The following is a 20,762-nucleotide window of genomic DNA, read 5'->3' on the forward strand; positions in this document are numbered from 1 at the left end:
AGTGATTACTCTGTTACACCTGCTGGCCTTGCTCTCAAGTCTGTACGAGACAAAAGATGCTCCTATCTTCCCTCAGATTAAATGTGCCTTGTAAAAGGCGATCAGAGATTGGCACGATAATTATCTTTCCTCATTAGAAAGCAAGCCCTGGATGTGACTGAATATGACTCCTCTGTCAAGGCTCTTTGTGGCCTGTAATAGTACTCAGCCAGCATCCACGGCACAACACTTTATGTGAACAAAACAAAGCAACATATCAAGTAATCTTGTCTTTTTAGTTGCTTTCTGTCTTCTAACCCTGATGAGTGAGGTGGGAAGGTGCCAAATTCCTTTTTAACTTGTATAAATGCTTCTAAATGTCACAGAAGACCCTTGTTAAGTGAAAAGCTTTCCAAATGTTTTTCTCTCCCATATCTAAAATAGATTGCTCTTTTTTCTTTTTCTGGTTTGGTGTCAGGGTTTTGGGGTTTGTTTTTTGGTTTTGGTTTTGTTTATGTTTTTTTAAAAAAGGCAGACCACTGCCTTTCACCATTTCCAGGGTCAGCCAAATGTAAGGACCCACAGCAGAGCTCCTAGTGTTCTCCTGGAGCATCACACACCATAGTGCATGGTACGGCTTTGCCCATGGAAGCCAGGAAGAAAGGTAAATACTTGGGTAAATGCAAGGATGAAAACTCTTCTAACTAGGGCATTAGCAGACCTAAGGGGCCTTCTGTGACAGAACATAAATGCTCCCTCACTTTTTTTTTTTTAAATGCATTTGAAGCATATTCATTGCTTTTCTATTACCATGAACCTAAAGACTGACTATTCCTCAAGAGCTCTGACCCCAGCAACTGCAGCATCACCATGGAAAAGGCAGTGCCGAGGCAAAACATTAGACCTGCTACAAACAGGGCCACTACAACAACTTCATTTAAAAGGGGTGAGTGGTAACAGCTCAAGCTTCCACGCTGGTGCTCATGTAGATATGACTCTGGTAGAAACGGCATGCTGAGAAAGATGGGTTATATGGTCAGTCATTGTGGGACCTGTGTGGTAACAGATGAGGGCAGACAGCACTGGCTAGTCTACAAAGTGAAGAATTAGGAATAACTGCATATTCCAACTGTGCTTAGTGGCCTTAGCTACTTCCCTTTTAGCACAACCAACCATGGTCATTTCATCATCCCAAAGGTCACTCCTATCTCCTCAGTCTGGCTCATTCCTTGGTGTTCTCACTTAAAAAGCCTGGACTATAGATTGCATTTCTGGTCTTACCAGAAAGATGTCAGGAGAAGCATCCCATTTTGTTCTGCAGCCAAGTATAGGGCTCAAAGAAATTATCACATCATGTAGCCTGTTCAACAAAACATGCTGCAAGATGTTGTTACTATGCACCAGTAGGAGCAGAACTGAATTAATGCATTACATTGTCCTGCACCACTGTCAAGTGAGATGTGTGGTCCCAAAATGCGATGGCATTTAATCAAAAAAACTTACTCTTCAAGTCATTGTATAATCTACAAGAACACAGGAAATGCATATAATCTACAGGACTTCTATAACTCAACCCATAAGAGCAGAGTCAGATATCGAATTTAAGAGACCTGACATCACAGGAGGGGAACCTTGAACACGCTGCAAAGGAACCTTCGGCAAGCTACCTGTGCATGTGATTCCACTGCAACCTGACCCATTCTCAGCCTCCTTCCAACACTCACCTCAAGAGAGACCTTCTATACAGGAAAAAATGAAGTCTCACAAAAGTAATTCTCCTTTTTCACCATCTGCCACAGTGTTGCCTTTTCCCAAGCAGAAATGTGGGTCTTTCCATTCCAGGAAGAATCCAGAAGCTCAGACTAGTAAAACTAACATCCTCTGAAGTCTAAATCTCAGAGCTGGCCCCTCACATGCAACAAGAGTGATTTTTTATTTTTTTTTTAATATAGTAGTGTTTCTTTTATTTGCCTTTTTCTTTTGGACTTGGGTAAGGAGAGAGGAAAAGTGGGGGGTGCAGGGCTGCTTTAATCTCTAGTAGATAGAAAATTTCTTTTCAGAAAAATTAAATGAGCAGATATAATGACATCACGTGCCTGCAGGAGATCAGATTTTTAGACATACATCAACCACAAGTGGCCTCAAATTAAACTATGCACTAGCAATAAAAAAGCATTTCACATTTAAAAAACAACCAGAATTCTTGATCAGTGAACATTTAAAAATCTCTTGTTCTGCAGAAGCAAACCCAGGTGTTTGCTAGGCAGATGTAACAGAACGTTACTTCACTGGAGCAGTTTTTAACTGCTGTGATCATTTAAATATGCATTTATTTGCCTTTGGAGTGAGAAAATGAAAAGCTTAAGTAGAGTTGTTTTTTGGCCCCACTGCTAGTTATTAGCCTTCTCGTCTAGGTAAAACCTGGGTAGGCAACAGTGCTTTCCCTTGCATTGCCTTAGCTTTCCTAAAGTTAATCATCTTCCTGGGAATCTGACTTACTTCCTTGGTCTCCCCTCTCCTGCCTCTTTCCCTTTTGTTTTTTTCTTCCTTGTCTCCCTGTTTTATGAACTGCAATGGGACAAGGAACAAGAGTAGTACATGCATAACCCGATTGCTTTACCTTGCTGCTTGCAGCATTTCTCCATTTTAGGAAATAGTTCCTTTCACTCTTGCTGCTGGCACCTTATTTGCATAAGGACAAACTATGAAACTATGTCACCTCTCCTCTTCTGCAATACCACAGTCTGCTGATGAGCCTGAATAGTTTTAAACAGGGTTATGCTTTCTCTTGTGCCCTCCTGCAAGCTTGGTGCTCTGCCAGGCAGCTGCAGAATGGATGCACTGAATGCGGAATATTCCCTGTGTGGCAGTTCGACAGGAGCTCCGAGGGGGAGGCACATCCAAGCTCCACAGCTAAAGCCTGGCAAAAAGAATGAGCTTCCCTGCTGCCTTGAAAATGATGGATGTACACAGAGGCTTTGCAGAACTTACAGCCCTATGATCCCCCATGCTGTGCCCCGGAGCCCTGCACACAACGTAAATTGCCACACAAAGAAACACACTCAGTAGCACTGACCTGAACATTACCGAGACCAAGCAGTAACATAAAAGGTAATGTAACTCCACTGCAAAGGATCAACCTTCACTTATGGGGTGTGTTTCTATGTAGATATTCATATATTCATATGTTGGCATAATGGCTGGCACGTTCAAGGGGATGGCTGGAGATAACTTGGCTTGTTCTTTTTGGACAGGATTAAAAGTTTTTACATTGGTTCAGTGCTTCTTGAGAAAAGTAACTGTTTCTCCCACAGAACTCAAAAGACAGGATGTTCCAGTCTAGCCAAAAATGGTGACAAGAGGCCTTCTTTTGGTATTTCTGCTCTAAAAGGAGCTCTATAAAATTACATGTATTTTCTTACCTTCTAGGAATTAACCAGATCAAATATTTTTGACCTTTTGATGAGTGGAAGATGTTGAGATTTTTTTCTGTCAATCCTTAGACCTGAGAAAAAAGTTGAGGTCATATCCAGCAGGTAAGACTAAATTACAAAAAAACCTCTGTAGTCTAACCTCAGCAGTTCCCTTGCAAAACGAGCTATAAGAGCCCCTGGCCAGTGTGAACCCAGCAGCCCACATACAATTCACCTCCACTATGTCCTCGAGCAAGGGGTATTTACACTAAGTCACATACAGTAAGCCTACTAGCAATGAGAAGGCCTACTGCTAGCAAAGGTTAGAGATCAGCACAATTTTTTTGTGTCAGTTGTGCCAGATATTCAGGTAAAATTATACTTTTCTTGGGGAAACTGCCTGATTATGCGATATCAGTGATATCTCATTTTCTGTATGCTTGCTTATTTGGCCTATTAACAAATACCATTGCAGACACAAACACTGGCATAAATAAATATTTGGTTATATTCCGCTCAGTTTTCAGAAGTTTTGTAAATCCCTTATCAGTTACAGAAAAATTAGGGTTTGCTTGTTAATAATTTATGCCAGATTCATGCAGAATACCCAGCTGTGTAGCAGGAGAAGAGACTTCATTCTCGTGCTCCAAAGCTACTGCTTTCTAGACTGCAGAAGACCCATTCTCCCTAAAGCAAGAGGTGAACGAAATCCTCAGCATGCTCTGATCAGCTCTGGGCCTATTCAGTACAGCAGCAGAACACTCAGTTTTATTCTACAGTGAATGCATAACGCTGAAAACATACAAAAATCGTGTTCCAAAATCCACAACTACACAAATATCGTGCACAACAAAGGAATATTTTGTATTTGGGAAATGTATAGTATCAAACTATTCCAAAGGAATTTACTGCCAGAGAGTACACAGAAAAGAAGCATTCATTATCTCCAACTTCACAGACCAAGGCAGTGACAAAATAGACCTTCGACAGGGGTGGGGGTCATGTCTGCCCCAGCCACTTGATCAGATTCTCTCCCATCATACCAAAGAAAACCATTTTAATTTTTAATATTGTTGATTTCTAGACATAAATTCCTGCACAAATAGAGCATAAAAGCAGTCCCTGAGTTTCATGTGTGTATGTTTCTACACGTCCTCTAATTACACAATCCCACACTACTCTTTTTTGATGTGAACTTTCATGCACTCAGTGCACAGAAAGAATAATACCGTTGAAGATGCTGTTACTTGATCCTGTGTTTTATCTTCATTGCTTCATTGGTGGCCACTTCTGCATTCTATACTAATCCTGCTCTGAAGAGTAATTTATTTCCACAGGGGCATTTCTGTGGTGCCACTCAGCATAGCACTGAACTGTTTTGCAAAAACTAATTATTTTGGACAACACCTTCCTCAGGTGATAGGCTCATTTTACAAATGTTGAGTTCAGGAATAGGAAAATTAAGTCAAAATGTCCACTAGTACTGAATGTGCAAATTCAGATTGCAAGTTCTGATTACACAGAGCGCTTAGCACCTTATGGCACCTTACACTTTTGAAGTGCTGACTTAATTCCTGTTTTCAGGGCTCAATATTGTTTCCATCCAAGCTATAGGATCTGAAGTTAGGAACTGGAACACAAGGAATGCATAATTCAGAGGTGACCTGAGGGAAAAATGATCTTAGTAACTTAGTAACCACCATAGTGTGACCCTGGGGAAGAAAGAGGGGTAGGAAGAAAATGCTTTGCTGAAGAGGTGTCCCTCCCTTGTAAGAATCCCTCACCTCATTCACTACACAACCCACTTCAAAAAAATTGAAGTGGGCATCCTGTGTACAAGGCTATCAATTTGAGAGCAGATCCCAAACTTATTCCAGAAGCTCTTTTTTTTGTGTGTGTGCACGGCATGGGGAGAAAGTCATACAGGAGAAATAATGAGTAAAGATGTTACAAAAAATCACATCATAAAGACCAAACAAGCACAAGATTCACTGACACTAATTTTTAATTGCTTGATTTTGGACTGCCCCCAATTCTTTCAGATTTGTTATATAGGGAACAGCTATTTGTTTATATAAATATTGTGGTTATACAGTCATTTATATAAATATAAATATTTGTGTTGTTTATTTAAATATTTAGATAGATAGATTTGTAAATACAGCCACACAAACATATAATAAACACAAAAAACCACATAGCCTTCTCTGAAACTTAGACTTTCGGTGAGTTCCTTTTGATTTAAAGAGATGCTACCATATCCACTGGCATTTCTGTTTTACATTTTTTATTGAACAAATCTAGAAGAGAAAACTAGATTTCCTTCAAATTCCCCTACCTGCATGATGCAAGGAAATGAAAATGCCTGTCAGCAAAAGTAATGTGTTTAATACCATGCCAGCCCTAAACATCAGTAGAGATTTCTGTGTATTGCAGATAATTCTATCACCAAGCCATATTGCTCTGTGATGTGCTTTTATCTTTGCTGTAGGATAATATCAGTATTTCAAGCATGAGCAAAAGAATGTTTTATGAGATTGATGTGGGAAAATACAGTGACAAGTACATAAAAAAGGGCAGAGAAAAATGCCAGGTAGTCATCATAAATGCCTTCAATTCCCACCAGAATTTGTCTAGTTTATTCAATTTTAATCAACAAGTAGAGGTCTACTGGGGCCTCAGTGACTTTGATTACATTTTCAGTGCCGAAAAAGAACAGCAAGCGAAAGAAAAAAAGAGAGAACAGATAATGGGACGAGGAGACTGCCAGCTACATCCTAGAAGTCTAGACTTTTACAGGCCAAAATCCTATTTTGTTAAACTTTTAAATTAAATAAAAAGAAGTGATTTTTAAAAGAAGGAAATATAATGGCAAAAAAAAAAAAAAAAAAGAAGAAAAAAAATGAGCCATTTGCCATACTGCAAACATGCCTGGTAAGGGCCAGATCATTCAGGGCAAAAATACTCAGGGAACAAATCCACAATGATGCCCTGAGCAGGCAGTTCAGCTGTTTGGGCACTGCTGGAACCTGATCATGGAAGTGCTCACACAAGTAGTTAACCCTGTATGGCTCTGGCTGGGTGAATTATTCACCCCTTGCCTACCTCTGCAAAGGTAGACAAGGTAGGTTTTCTGAGGAAAATCTCTTAGTTACAGATAAAATTATACCGAGAAGAAAGGTGATCTCTCCCAGTGCAGCTAATTGGCTACCTGTGTCCTACACTGGCGCAAGATATAAGCTTGTTAATATAAGCTCTGCAAGTAACTCTTCAGGCAAATCCACCAACACAGAACATTTTTCATTGTCTGAGGTTTTTCCCCCTGGGGATTGCAGTTTCTTCCAGTTTGACAGTAGAACTGATGACTATTATTTAACCCCTTTCCACATTAGCACTGCAGCTGTTCAGCCAGACTGATTTGTTACTGTAGTTTGGTGTTAGGTACCTCAATATTTGGGTGTTAAACTGAGAACGCTTACAGGCAGCTGAGTTTCAGGAAAAGAGTGACTAGCACCCTCTGCAATCAGTGTTAAAACTGTTTCAAGTCATTTAAACTGAGGTAATCAAAACTACTAGTTCTGTAAACCTTGGCTATTTTAACTGGAAGTAAAAAAAAAAAAATCTTGCAGCCCAATCTTTTCTAAATCATCCTCCAACTCTACTGACCCCTTATGTGCAACTCAACATGCTGTCCTGGGGACATTCAGACAGTTTTTAGTCCATCTGGAAAAGTGTTCATTTCAAAACCAATCTGAATGAAATGCCTAAAAAACTCTTAGAAAATAACTCTTATAATAAGCACTGTACCTGTTATGATCTTACATTATTACAGACAGTAAATTCATCTGTTTCCCCTAATCCCTTAACAACTTCTTTTAAATACATAAATAAAGAGGGAGAATTCATTGGATATTATTTCACAATATGTGGATCTGAGACATTTTAATAAGAAATGCACCTTCAGGCTAAGAGGTATGAATTGTACACCAAAGGGAATGGTTTAATACACTGTTTAATGCTATAATCAAAAATTATGATAACATCATGGCTTTTACGCATTTTAACATTTCTTTAGAGCTGGAAAATGTGATAGTGAGAACCATATTTGTATATTACATAAATGTCAGAAGTAACACTGAACTAGCCAGGTGACAGAGTTCCTATAGCATTTCTTCTCCCTGACCAAAAACATATTACCTGAACAGAGAGATCCAGAGATTTCCTCTGAGAATGACCCTTGGAGAGAATGCTTGCCTCTTCTGTATACCCCACCAGGTCATGCAGCATGACCCACAAATCCTCACATCGCATCCTCTTGTTTCTACATACAGTGTGTATTTTCAAAAGCTTTGATACCTAATCAAGTATGACATTGATAACAGCACTTGAAAAAGGAACAAGATGGACAGGATACTCCTATCCACCAGGGAACAACCCATGATCAGCAGAAGTCCTAAATACCCTCTTCTGGGCATGGGGATATGAAAGAGACCATGGTTTTGGAGAGACCAACCAGAGCAGCAATCTCTTGAAAGCTCTCTATGCAAGGACCTAGACAGACACCCTAAAGCATAGGTAGATAGATACTTGTAAAAACACTGTAACGGTACTGAGGATTAAAATAACTGTTTTAGGAGAAGAAAAGTGTTCTTTCCTTAGCTATAGCCTTTCTAGCAGGACGTTGCCAGGAAAAAAACCCCTGAATTACTACAGAGCCTATGATCATACAGAAATTCTTTTAGGGGCGCATCCTTACAATTTTTACAGAGAGGTATTGGAGGCCAGTAACTTCAAGACAGTGGCCCCCTTCAACTGGCAGCAGCCCACTGCAAGCCACCCAAGTCTTGATGTCTCTCTCTTTCCCAAAATGTAGAAGGGGAGGAATGGTATTTCTTGGAAGCAATCCTGGATCCCCCTAGGGAGATACCTCTGCACAAGCCCACAATTGGAATACTAGAAAGATTTTGACTCTCATTGTCTCGAGGATGGGAAGATTGTCAGGTCTCATATGAGAATTTCCATGAATAAGTACAGGACTTAACTCTGAGGCATTGACTGTACAAGGGGAAGCTGAGGAAGTGATGTTGCACTGGCTTTAATCAGTCCAAAGTGTCTTATTTTTGTGTTCTCAGAACCCGACCAGGCTTGTGATAGTAGGACCCCATCTACTCACACAATAGATATACATTTAATATATTCCTATGGATTCAGACTGACCAAGTGGTTCTAAGTCTTTGAGACACTGTTGCAAAAGGAGTGCTTTTAGACTTCTAAAATGCCATGTAAAAGTAAAGTTGGTCTTTCAGTGTTCTGTAGCCGGTCTGAGCTAAATTGTGCAAGCTCTAGCAAAAAGTATTAGCTTGTACATAAATGTTTTCTCTTGTTTTTTTTATTCTTCCAGTGAACGGGAAGTCCCTAGGGTCCTGTTAACTGAGACCAGTAAAGACTGTCACACTTGTCAATAGAAACAGGTTTTGCACCTAACAATAAAATATTTTGGCACTTTCTAATGTGTATTTGCTCTTAGCTCTATTCCCCTTAAGAGAGATGCTGGCACTTTTACACATTTGCTGGGGATGGGGAACATTTGAAGCCACTCTGTGCTCACTTTTTGGAGGACAGGGACTTGTCTCATTCCATGGTACACCGTTATCTTCTTAAGCAGTTAGCACCTCCAAATAGTCAGGCAACATTTTCCAAGACATTGTTTTGATTTATCAAGCATATAGGACAACTTCCAGATTTCTCTTATGCTGGTTTCCCTTCTCCTCCCAGTCAAGACCTCTGTTTCCCATGGCAATAGAAAAAATTTAGGCTAAGATGGAATGGGAGATCACAGGTGACAGAAATTTCTAAGAGGGAGCATATGCCTGATATAAGTTCTCTTGAAGACCAAACACATAGCTCATATGTGGCTTCTGACCTAAAGCGTGTGAATTCCCCTTTCCTTTTCCTAGGGAGCATGCTTTCGATGTGGCAGAAGTAAAAAAGCAGTTTTTCCAGCTTGGAGTTGAAGGTTGGAGCCTTATCCTTTTCATAGCTTCATCTCTTTTCATAAGCGTAAGAGTCCTGACCAAGTGGTTTTATATCAAGATATGTTTGGTGACAAGGTCAGGAAAGTCTAGCCCAAGGTAATGTTAAATCTTAGCATAAGGATGAAGAAAAAAAAAAAGTTAAGGATTTTAGGCAGTGTTTTTTCAAAAAAGTACTAGTTCTAGTTCTGAAGTACATGTGTGTGGAGGGGCAAAAAGAGAATTACATAGGTAATCAATCTGAGTTTCTGAGCTGCCCTATCCTCCTCTTGCTTCCCTTTCCACACACCTCAGCCCTTCCCCCAGTGCTCCTATGAGTCCTTAGATCTGGTTTTGACCAGCATTTATTTAAATGTGTGTACAAACATATCTATATGTATTTACTTCAATGTAAGTATTTCCACGGGCTTTATAGAGATAGGGTTGTTTTTTCCCAAGTATGGAAACAGCACATTCAGTTATTCTTTACCTAAATAAGAATTAGCTGGAATATTGATATAAACTAGTCTTAACTCAGTGTCCAAAGACAGCACACTATCTGCATTTAAAGCTGCTTCAGGAAATTAAGATCTTAAGCTTATAAATACAATTAATTTGTCGTAGCTGTGACAGGCTTTCCTCTTCAACTTGTTTGTAGCTTTTAAAAACTAAAAAACCAAATAACATGTTATTATTTCCTAGCTGGGTGCTATGAGCACTGCATCAAAACAGCAAACTTCACAGAGTGAAGGCGAGTGGCTTTGGTTGGTTTTGTGTTTTTAAAAAACAAACAAAAAGTTGATTTTGGACTTAAATCTATAAATATAATTAAGAACTGCACTTGTGGATTCACTTGGAGTGCTGACCAAGCTAAGCACTGCTTCTCAGCTCTGCACTACTGCTCTGCCATTATGTCTAAACTGATCTCGAACTCTTCCATCTGTGAATTATTCGTTGCCTCTCCTCATGTTCGTCTGCTGGCTATTTATACATCAAACTCTACTATCACAGCATTCACTAGTTTCTCTGAAAGAGGATCTAAATTTGCAGAATAAAATGCTGAAGTTGCACAAACACTCCCTGCACTGGGAAAAAACCCCATAATTCTCATCTCAGAAAGAGCAGAATTACTGTGGATATTTGAAGTATTTCCACTTGGAGCTATTCTAAATACTGCCATTTGATGCAGCCATTTTGGACTTTTAGCAGGCATAAGGGCACAAACCAGCTTACTGAGAATCATTTGCACATATGCTGATAAAGTCCTGGCTTGCAATATACTGAAAAAGCAATCACCAGTAGGCAGTTTAGCTTCCCACAGCTACAGAAAGCCTCTGCCTAAGTGACTGGAGGCTGAAAATCCCTAGGTATCTTATAGCCCTACTCTGTCAGAAATAAGCCCTTGGGACCAGATCTTCAGGTATATGTGCTCGTACTCTCATTGCCTTTGGGAAATCTTTCTAATTTATACTAGCTGAGGAATCAGCCTTTATACATGTAGTCTCCATAATTCTTTTCCTACAATGCCTCTAATAAAATGAGAATTATAGAAACTGAAAGGGTATGAAAGCGTGAAAAGGAAGCAAGTTCCTGCTCTGTCTCATACCAGTAAGAACCTGAAAAAGGCAGAGCTTGGAACAGTGGCTTCAGATCCACCCTGATAAACAGAGCAAAACCTGGTCAAGGCAATGTCCAGAATTATGAGCACAACTCTTGCTCCATTTTTCTTATCTCTGCTACGCTTTCTTCCTGACCTTGGGTAAGTTGATTAACCTTTCTTTTCTAAGTTTCTCTAACTGTGGTATGACTCTGTACCTCCCGTAGAGGTTGTGATGCTTAATTGGCCAATATCTCTCAAATACTTGAAGTGCTTTGGATGAAATATGTTGTGCAAGAGAAATAATTGAAGTCAATGGGGCTGTGACAACTGACACTAGCTGAGGAACTTCCCCCTGGTGTTTAATAGGATCAGAAGGAGGCTTAGTTAAAATGACAGGAAGCCAAAGAGGCATTTGGTGTTAATAAGACCATAAATGAGTCAAAGGGGTTACTATTTGCTGTGGTAATACCCAGAATTTTTCATCTTCCAAGCACTCTATCAGCATCTATTAATTCTCAGACCTCCACTTAAACAGAGATCTGTAATATGTCCCCCATTACACAGATAAGAAAAATCAGACAGATGAGTGATGTGACTTAACCACAGAACAAGATGTGAGAAATCAAATTGAGCCTCTGGCTCCTAAGCCTATTCTCAGAGCTCCCTTTCTGCCACTCTTCTGTTGTGTATATATTTCCTTATCTTTCTGTTTCAATTATGAAAGCCCATCTCCTGATCCTTTTTCTGCAAGCACCCCTGCCTAATTCCCTGTTAGACAGTGCTAGATGCTCTTCCATAAACTTCTCAAAGCTTTCAGACAGAAAGCGGAGCTGGGGGGAATGTTGCTGGGCTGAGCAGCTCTCCTTGTCTCAACAGCCCCTTTTCCCAAGTGCTGAAAAAGATATGAGTACTTGCCCTTCCAAGTATTTTTCATTGTTCACTACCAATTCCCCACAACACCTGGCTGCTGCACTGCAACCTCTCCTCTCAGAAGTAGTTCATATTAGAGTATGCTGGGACAGGGTCTGTCACTTCAGACTGACTATTGCTCATTGCAGGAGGAAATTCATGACCTGCTTAAGCCCCTAAGGGAAATTATTGCTGTTATTTCAGCTCTTGAAGATGCCTGCCATTAGAAGATGCAAGGCTGAGGTTATGTAAGTGTGCTGGCCAAATCCAGTTGTTCCAGGAAGTCCAACAACAGCTACTCTGCTCTGCTCCTAACCCTCCTCTGTAATGGGTGCCAGGTGAAGCTTTTGGGTGCTCAGTCTGAATAACAGCCTCAAGACGAGTCCCCACAGACTATTTTCTATGTAGAAGGAATATATGAACTTGAATCTGTACCCTACTTGAAAATACGAAAGTATAATAGTGTGGGGGGATGCTGCTGTGCTGAAGTGTCCCAGTAGATGGAAGTGTAACATGAAATGGGACAAATTATTCAACTGTTATAATGCCATAAATCTATAAATTTGCAACAATCCCAGAGAATATAGTTTATTCTATAATAAAGACTTCCACTGCTGCTTAGAACAACTATGTCACAGCAATATTTGGGGTAACAACTTTTGTACTCTTGTATGGTAGGGCTTTCTCTTCTTTTCTTTTCTTTTCTTTTCTTTTCTTTTCTTTTCTTTTCTTTTCTTTTCTTTTCTTTTCTTTTCTTTTCTTTTCTTTTCTTTTCTTCTTTTTCTTTTCTTTTCTTTTCTTCTTTTTCTTTTCTTCTTTTTCTTTTCTTTTCTTTTCTTTTCTTTTCTTTTCTTTTCTTTTCTTTTCTTTTCTTTTCTTTTCTTTTCTTTTCTTTTCTTTTCTTTTCTTTTCTTTTCTTTTCTTTTCTTTTCTTTTCTTTTCTTTTCTTTTCTTTTCTTTTCTTTTCTTCTTTTTCTTTTCTTTTCTTTTCTTTTCTTTTCTTCTTTTTCTTTTCTTCTTTTTCTTTTCTTTTCTTTTCTTTTCTTTTCTTTTCTTTTCTTTTCTTTTCTTTTCTTTTCTTTTCTTTTCTTTTCTTTTCTTTTCTTTTCTTTTCTTTTCGTCTCTTTTCTTTTCTTTTCTTTTCTTTTCTTTTCTTTTCTTTTCTTTTCTTTTCTTTTCTTTTCTTTTCTTTTCTTTTCTTTTCTTTTCTTTTCTTTTCTTTTCTTTTCTTTTCGTCTCTTTTCTTTTCTTTTCTTTTCGTCTCTTTTCTTTTCTTTTCTTTTCTTTTCTTTTCTTTTCTTTTCTTTTCGTCTCTTTTCTTTTCTTTTCTTTTCTTTTCTTTTCTTTTCTTTTCTTTTCTTTTCTTTTCTTTTCTTTTCTTTTCTTTTCTTTTCTTTTCTTTTCTTTTCTTTTCTTTTCTTTTCTTTTCTTTTCTTTTCTTTTCCTTTTCTTTTCTTCCCTTCCCTAACCTTCCCTAACCTTTCCCTTTCCTTTTCCTTTTCCCTTTCCTTTTCCTTTTCCCTTTCCTTTTCCTTTTCCTTTTCCTTTTCCTTTTCCTTTTCCTTTTCCTTTTCCTTTTCCTTTTCCTTTTCCTTTTCCTTTTCCTTTTCCTTTTCCTTTTCCTTTTCCTTTTCCTTTTCTTTTTTCCAAGTTGTTTACCCTAGATTTACACTCCTAGTCCAGAAAGCAGAGGTTTGGCTACATTATCTCTACTTAAACTATAGCCCAAAATGGGACAAAAGAGAAAATATAAAACATTACCCAATAAAACCTCAGCACTAACTTGTGATCACATCACAATGAGACACATCTGCACATGTTATTTCCTGGCTACCTAGAGTAGACAGGAACAAGAGAAACAGCCTTTTTTTCCCCTTCAAAAAAAAACCAAATAAGAGCATTTTAATTACCATAATAATACAAATTTTGGTCCAGATAAAATTTGAAGGAATAAGGAAGTGTGCCTAGATAAGAATTTCCTTTTCTTTTTTTTTTTTTTTTACAGAACAGAAAGGTAAAGAAGGATGGATATTTGCCCTTGATGACACTTGAGTGCTTTGACAGCGACATACCACTTCACATGCATCTCTATTTTATATATTGAAGAGAGACAGCTCATTGGATACACAAACTATAAATCGAAACTGTAAATTTTTCCTATCCAGATGTCTGTTACACTCACACCAAAAAAATTATATGAAAAAAAAATTATTTCTGTCCTCTTCTTTGCTCTTTGGTTATTAAAATGTAAAATTTGAGACATTTGATTGAGATGTTAGGTTCTTAACACACTGAATATCTTTTGTTACAACAAAGTGAACTCCCTAAAAATTTTAACTCAAAGCCAACAGGTAAGGTTCAGCTGGAAGGGACTCTGACACTGACTCCCGGTATAACCTTAAGGAAATCTCTTTTTTCTTGTGTTCCTCCACTGGGAGCCATTGGAGTCAATTCATTAATGTGCACAAATGTGATTTAAGACCATCAGACAGAAAATATTAAAGGAAAACCACTGTCATCATAGATTTACATTAAATTATCTTAATAAACTGAATACTATGCTGTCTTTAGTTACAAAGTTAAAAAAAAGGTAGGCAGGCAGAGTCACACTATCCTATAACTAACATGGCAGGGAGATCTGTGACAGGAGATGGACAGTTTCACAACAACTAAAACTTCAGAGGCTTTCTGCAAAACTACAGGTGAAAGCAATTACATGTTTCATTTAGAGGCTTCCTAATACTGTTTGTCTGGGAAAAAAAAAAAAAACAAACCAAAAACCAGAAGAGAAAGAAAGTAGCAATTACTATTGGGGAAAATATAAAAGATGACTGCTGTGTGTGTGTCAGGCATTGGGGAAAATTACTACTTTGTCTTTAGCAGAGAGATGACATTATCCCTGCAGCCAAACAGAAGCTACACTGTAAATGCAAAGTTCAGATATATTCAACAAGAAGAGGTGAGAAATCCAGCTGGATTAGAAACAGAGCCATTCCCAAGCTAATTTGGATAAAGAAGTTTTGCTAACAGTCTAGGCTGCATACAGCAGTTTACTAGTCACTTAGAAGAGGTGGTGGTACCATCCCCATTTTGGAAGCTCTAGCGGGTTAGTGATGGGAACCACCCAGGATGACGATGGGAGGCTGAGTGGTCACAAGCACAAGAGAGATAGTTGGCACTGGGCTTTTTGCATGTATTTAAATGAATGATAGCCCTGTGCTGCCAAATGGAGACTGTACTTTCCTGTTTGGGAATAGATTCCAGGATTGGAATGGTCTACAATGACCCAGTAGGCATATCCCAAATAAAATGATGGCTTATTGGGTATGTGAGCTTTTCACATTTATGCCTGGATTTCTCTATATGACTGCTGGCTTGGAGGGAAAGACCCGAAGATCCAAAAAAAAAAAAAAGCCCAAGGGAAATGGGGCAAAACTGTAATGAGAAAAAGGAATAAATAAATGGGAAGTGGTATGTAAGCAGCACTTAAGTCTGTGTGAGGTTAATACAAACCATTTACTCCAAGCTAAATAAATGCTGCCTGGGGACTGAGATTAGAGCAGGCAGCTCAGGGGAGGCAGCAGCTTCTCAAAGCTGGAGCCAGGAGGAAGCTCTGGGAGCTCAGCAGTCTGCTGCACATTTTTGAGCATTAGCCTCATCTGACCAAAGGGAATATGATGTTCACAATAAGGGTGAAAACTCTCCATGCCCCTACTATGTCTATCTAATGCAGTGCCATCATGCTGCCAGCCTGTGCAGAGATGTAATGTCATTCTGTCATATTACCATCACAGAGTCTCAGAGCAACTGGAGATGTCATGAGCCCTGTCCAAACTGAACACCTTGTGTAGACAACAGCTTGAAATGCCTCTTTCCCACTTTACAGTCCCAGTTCAGAGACAAATAAGCAGACAGTCAAATGCAGATCAAAATCCTCTTTTGAATACTCTGCCTCTTGTAATACTTCTGCTTTTTCAGAAGCAGGTATTGGATAAAACTGCTCAGGCACAGCCTTCAGTCAGAAGTAGGAGCCAAATTATTAATTTACTTCTTCTGATTCTAATTACATTCTACCTCCAGACATGTAATCAGGCTTTTATTCACCTAACTGCTTTATTCTCTAACTAGCAATTCATCTGAAGAGGTTTTCCTGCAGGATTTTCACTGTAAGGATCTTTTTCTGTGTGTTAGAGAAGGAATTCACTGCTTCAGTGCAACACTTTTGCTCATTAAAAATAATTTCTCAGCAAGTTTAGTGGCAGTAGCTCTTCAGTCATATTAGAGACCCTGTTGCAGCATTACTTCCAGAGAACATGCTAAAGATCAGCAGGGAAAATGAAAGGGAAAGAAGAAAACAAGAGGCTGGAAGGACAAGAGAGATTGCTGCAAATTATAAGCAAGCCCAGACATGCTGGTGCTCACTGGGGTACTGATTCAACCAGCCCTTTGAAACGTGTTTGGCCATAAAGTCAGTTTGTACCCTCAAAGGAATTTCTCACCTACTCACAAATACAGTTCTCTGTGTATTTTCTCTCTTGCCTCATTCTCTTCCTGGCTCCCTTCCCCCTTACATCATCCCTGGCTTTTTACCTTTACTACCAAGTCTTCTGTGCTCACTAGAGATGCTTTGAAGCTTGCTTTCACAACATAGACTCATTCCAATCTTTAGGGAAATGTGCTACAGAGAGAGCAGGGAAATGTGCTACAGAAAGAGCCTGTAGTTTATATCAGCAAATTCGCTAACACAAGCACATCACCCCAGAGAGATGGCATGTTCAGCTGCCAGTGAGTTTACTGCAGCTCCTTTGCTTTTGGAGCAGACAACTCTCTCCTCAGGAAGTTTTGTGTGTGTATGTGTTTTGTGGGGCAGCCCTGCAGCAGCCTGTTCCGTTACAGTATGTAATATTAATTGACAACTTTCAGTGTAGCTCCTGGTTTTCAACTAAGCAAGAGAACTGGCACAGTCTGGAGATGAAGAAAGATTATTTCAAGACACAAAGCATGTTAATCTCCCTTCTGACTTAAGCACAAGCACCAGTCAATGATTATTTCTAATATACCACGTAAATAATGACTCACATTATTCAGTGAAGCATCAGCTTAGACAAATACAGAAAGTAGTAGTGTACTACTTTTCATTCAGTGGGCCAATTTCACCTCCAAGGTAAGTCAAAAGCCTTCCTGAAGATCTTAATCAGTTGAATACAGCTTTGTTTTAATAAAATCAACATAGAATTCCCGTAGTGTAAAAGTGCTAATCACTGCAGGCAATTCATGATTGTGACATCTACTTTTCTTTAAGCAGCAGAACAAGGAGGAGTGTGGTAGCCTCCTGGACACAGGAAAAATAATGTGACTATTCAGCCTAAGGGAACATACTAAAAGATCAAACAAGAAACTGCTGTATTTGTTTAGAGAGGGAATATTGCTCTAACCTAAAGAGTCAATATGCCAGAAACCACCCTGCCTGAGGTGAAACGAGACATAAAGCTACCAGGAGTGTTCTGCAGAGGGACAACCAGTGCTGCAGAAGGAATTAACTAGTTGTGATTTTCTAGACCTTTTCCATCTTTAGTCTTATCAAAAAGAGCTGTCATGGTCATTGCGGCCATGTAATCTCCTAGGAAGACAAGGGAATATAAATTTGGGCCTCCAGGCTTCAGAGGGTCATGTCAGTGTTAACTACTTACTTCTTTGTACCTCTGCTGCATCTCAGGAGTTCTTTGATTCACTTCTAGCTTCCTGCTTCTGGCACTGGTAGGTGAGAAATGGCCCTTCTACCTGCTTTTAAGCCCTGGGAAAATTCTGCAGTCTGTTTTATCTCTATTATCTGTTCAGCTGGTGTAATTGGGTTGTTTCAGGATGGATGAAGCCAGAACAGAAATAGGTTTCCGTGAGTTACTGAAAGGAGAAAATGTAAACAAAATCTAAGACTTGAAGTTAAAATCTTAGACACTTCCCTCTCTTCCAAAATCTCATCTGTAACACGTCAGCAAAACAGATGGTGTAGGAGTACAAAAACATATTGAGAGACTGTCTGTCCTCCTCAGAGTGGTCCAAAGGTGATGATGATAATACCTAGAGAGCATCTTTCACCAAGAAGGGGAAGAAGTAGTTTTTTCATTCAACAAAAGATGGAATTTAAGCAAAGAGAATGTGAAATGAGGAGGCCAGCATCAAACAGCAGAGGCTGAACTGAACTTATAAACAGATTTTCTAGATGTCAGGCTAGTACCCTCTCCCAGAAGCTGTGCTTAATAAAGCACTTAAAAGAAAAATCAGGAAACTGTTACACAGAAAAACAACCCCACAGAACTGTGGAAAAAAGCCAGAAAGTATGCACTGGAACTTCCTTTTTCTAAACAATTAATGGGACTACTGCTGGCCCTTGTATATGCAAGAATATATGAATACCTGAAGAGAAACAAGCACAAACTGGCAGCACTGGTATAAGAAAAAGCCTCAAAAGCATCTGTCACTCTTACCTGTCCTTTATTGAGTGCAATACATGGCTTCAAGCAAGACTTGCCAAAACCAAATAAATCACCAGCCCATGGGGTAACCATTGTACACTAGCCCAAATTCAAACTGTCTGACTTTTTTTACCTGAGGCAGCATAGTTAGCATCACAATCATGCTGGCCAGGACTCATCCATCATCACTTAGGCCCTTACATCTGAGAGAGTTAATTAGATTTCCTTCAGAGTCAATGAGGGCATTTCCAAGGCTGAATTCACCTGGTGTCTTTTAGCTGTCCATTTTAGAAAAAAGGGGAGAGATACCAAGTTCACATCCTCCCATGCTTAACCTCCAAATTTGAAATGCGTATCAGCGAACAGATAAATACACGTCCTTTACTGAACTGACTCTTAGTCAAATAGATAAGAACAGAGGATTGAGACAGATTCACATAAAATTCAAGTAGTAAGAGCTAAAATGAAAGGTTACAGGAAGTCCTCTGTAGGACTTCCCCTTCAAAGGGAAAGCTTGTGTGCCACAAAGACCAGCAATGGTAATATACTCCACTAGATACATTCCCCTGTTTTGATGCATACTGCCAGGAGGAAAATGGTAAGACTCCATACTGTGCTCCACCAGGATGTTTGCTACAAAATTTAGCGTATACACAAGGTAGGTAATGCAATAGGTCAACATAGAGACTGGTTATTAAGTTCAATTCTGCAAATGACTGCAAATCAAGACTAATTAACTAAAAGTTAAATGACTGCAAATCAAGACTAATTCCAACAAGAGATCATCAGAACTCCAGCACTCAGACTTCAGCCAGTATAAGTTTTAAGCCAGTATTTACTCTGAGGGCAGGGGCTTAGTTTGGTAAAACAAGCTCTTTCTCATGAATTCAATGAAGACAAGGCTGTTAGCAGTGACTAATCAGAACAGTCTCTTAGGAAAAAGGAGAGCTTAATTACCTTAGTGCTCTACTCTGTGACTTTCCTAGACATACCACACACTGAAAGATACGTGACAATGTGGGTGCCAGAGTTTATATCATCATAAGTTTGGGACATCCGTACTAGTCATGAGTTTGATTCCTGTCTCCCTCTTTTCTGAAGTGCATTAGCTACTATGGAAACAGTATCATTAGAATGGGCAGGGATTTCTGACACCAAGATGAACCCCATGCTTATGCTAAACGATATATCTTCTATGCAGAGCTCTAGCTAAATCTAACCTTGGCACATTAACTAACCCAGGTCTCTCATACACAATCTGAAGTACATTTCTATACAAAGGAGGTAATTCACTAAAGCTTTGTAGTTTTTTCCTACTCTTTCCCACTCTTGTCTGGTGGTGGACTTCTTGTACCCTATAATGTCATGAAAGCAGCAAACTGCACAACATATAGCTGCAATGATTTGCAATGCAATATTTAGTTAAGGTTGAGGAATACTTCCATGTTCCAGAAAGACTAGAATCCCTCTGCTGAATTACAACCACAATGTAATTAATTTTTTATGCTTCCTGAAATTCTCCTTTTGAAGATTCTGCAAGAGATGCTACCTCAGTTGTATCAAGAGACATACAGAGAAGCCAGAATTTTACATCCTCACATTTAACGCTACTTACTAAAAGACTAAGACACAAACACGATGAAAACCTGTCTTTAAAAAAAAAAAAAAAGGGGGAAAAAAAAAGTCAGTTCTCTTTAATTAAGAGTCCTATCAAATCCCATAAGCTGACTGAAAATTTTTATAGGGGAACAATGAAACAAGAAATTCTCGGCTCAATCAAATCAATGGCTCATCTGTTTCTGTATCTAAACGTGACAACTGCCAAATGTTTCGAACTATTCCCTTTCTGCTACTGCCATTCATTTCACTGCTATTGCACTATAACCTGCACTGTTATATTCCTCCCAATGCCAGTCTGCGATCACAGATAGGATGATCAATTTGGAAAAGCTTCAAATGCTCCAAAATATTTACCAGATTTTAGAACACCTGGAAAGCTATGAAATAATAATAAAAACAACAATTATAGTACATATTGCTTTTCCAACAGGAGCGTGCTTGTGATTTATTTAACTTCCCCAGTCTTCAGTAACTACAGAATAAATTCTGAGGTATTATAAGGAAAGCAACTGTCTGGATCTCTCATACAAGCCCAGAAGCGTCTGGAATACCTTTGCTTTAGCAACCAATCCTACACCATCGTGGAGACCCAACAGACTTAGAAAATCTCAGCGAAGCTTCTAAAATAGGAAGCTTGAAAAATTCAACTAATCGCATTGTCGTACTCAACCCTCAGAATATCATTTTTGCTCTTCTTGCAAGAAGCAGCAAATGCTATCAGTATCTCATTGAAGAATATGTATGCCCTAGTTTACCA

General features: G+C 39.0%; 1 protein-coding gene and 1 long non-coding RNA gene across 28 annotated transcripts in view; one reads left to right on the forward strand and one right to left on the reverse strand.

Annotated features, from left to right (window-relative positions):
• NRXN3 (neurexin 3) overlaps positions 1–20,762 on the reverse strand; it is a 1,015,491-nt gene that overhangs the window by 380,739 nt on the left and 613,990 nt on the right. The gene's annotated exons all lie outside the window — the stretch shown is intronic.
• LOC127479439 (uncharacterized) lies at positions 1,627–14,031 on the forward strand. Of its 3 annotated transcripts, none has more exons than XR_007907559.1 (4): positions 1,627–1,748; positions 3,409–3,515; positions 12,117–12,250; positions 13,918–14,031. It is a non-coding gene; the product is annotated as an uncharacterized LOC127479439 (long non-coding RNA). The 3 variants fall into 3 exon arrangements; XR_007907558.1 differs by having other exon boundaries at positions 12,117–12,160; XR_007907560.1 differs by lacking the exons at positions 12,117–12,250; positions 13,918–14,031 and adding an exon at positions 6,096–6,310.

This window comes from Manacus candei, unplaced genomic scaffold (genome assembly GCF_025592945.1).
Source record: "Manacus candei isolate 608988 ecotype Guabito, Panama unplaced genomic scaffold, ASM2559294v1 h1tg000067l, whole genome shotgun sequence".
In the NCBI taxonomy this organism is placed as follows: domain Eukaryota; kingdom Metazoa; phylum Chordata; class Aves; order Passeriformes; family Pipridae; genus Manacus; species Manacus candei.